Here is a 630-nt window from a genome sequence, read left to right as displayed (position 1 = left end):
ACAGTACTACTCACTGCACTACTCAGAATACTCCTCACTGCAGTACTCAGAGAACTACTCACTGCAGTACTCAGAGAACTACTCACTGCAGTACTCACAGTACTACTCACTGCACTACTCAGAATACTCCTCACTGCAGTACTTAGAGAACAACTCACTGCACTACTCACAGTACTCCTAACTGCAGTACTCAGAGAACTACTCACTGCAGTATTCAGAGAACAACTCACTGCACTACTCACAGTACTCCTAACTGCAGTACTCAGAGAACTACTCACTGCAGTACTCAGAGAACAACTCACTGCACTACTCAGAATACTCCTCACTGCAGTACTTAGAGAACAACTCACTGCACTACTCACAGTACTCCTAACTGCAGTACTCAGAGAACTACTCACTGCAGTATTCACAGAACAACTCACTGCACTACTCACAGTACTCCTAACTGCAGTACTCAGAGAACTACTCACTGCAGTACTCACAGTACTACTCACTGCACTACTCAGAATACTCCTCACTGCAGTACTCAGAGAACTCCTAACTGCAGTACTCAGAGAACTACTCACTGCAGTACTCAGAGAACTACTCACTGCAGTACTCAGAGAACTACTCACTGCAGTACTCACAGTA

Source organism: Seriola lalandi, unplaced genomic scaffold (genome assembly GCF_002814215.2).
Source record: "Seriola lalandi dorsalis isolate HSWRI2012SDOR001 ecotype SW California unplaced genomic scaffold, Sedor1 jcf7180002053874, whole genome shotgun sequence".
Lineage (NCBI taxonomy): Eukaryota > Metazoa > Chordata > Actinopteri > Carangiformes > Carangidae > Seriola > Seriola lalandi.
The sequence above is the reverse complement of the archived record's forward strand: the minus strand, read 5'-3'. Positions refer to the sequence as shown.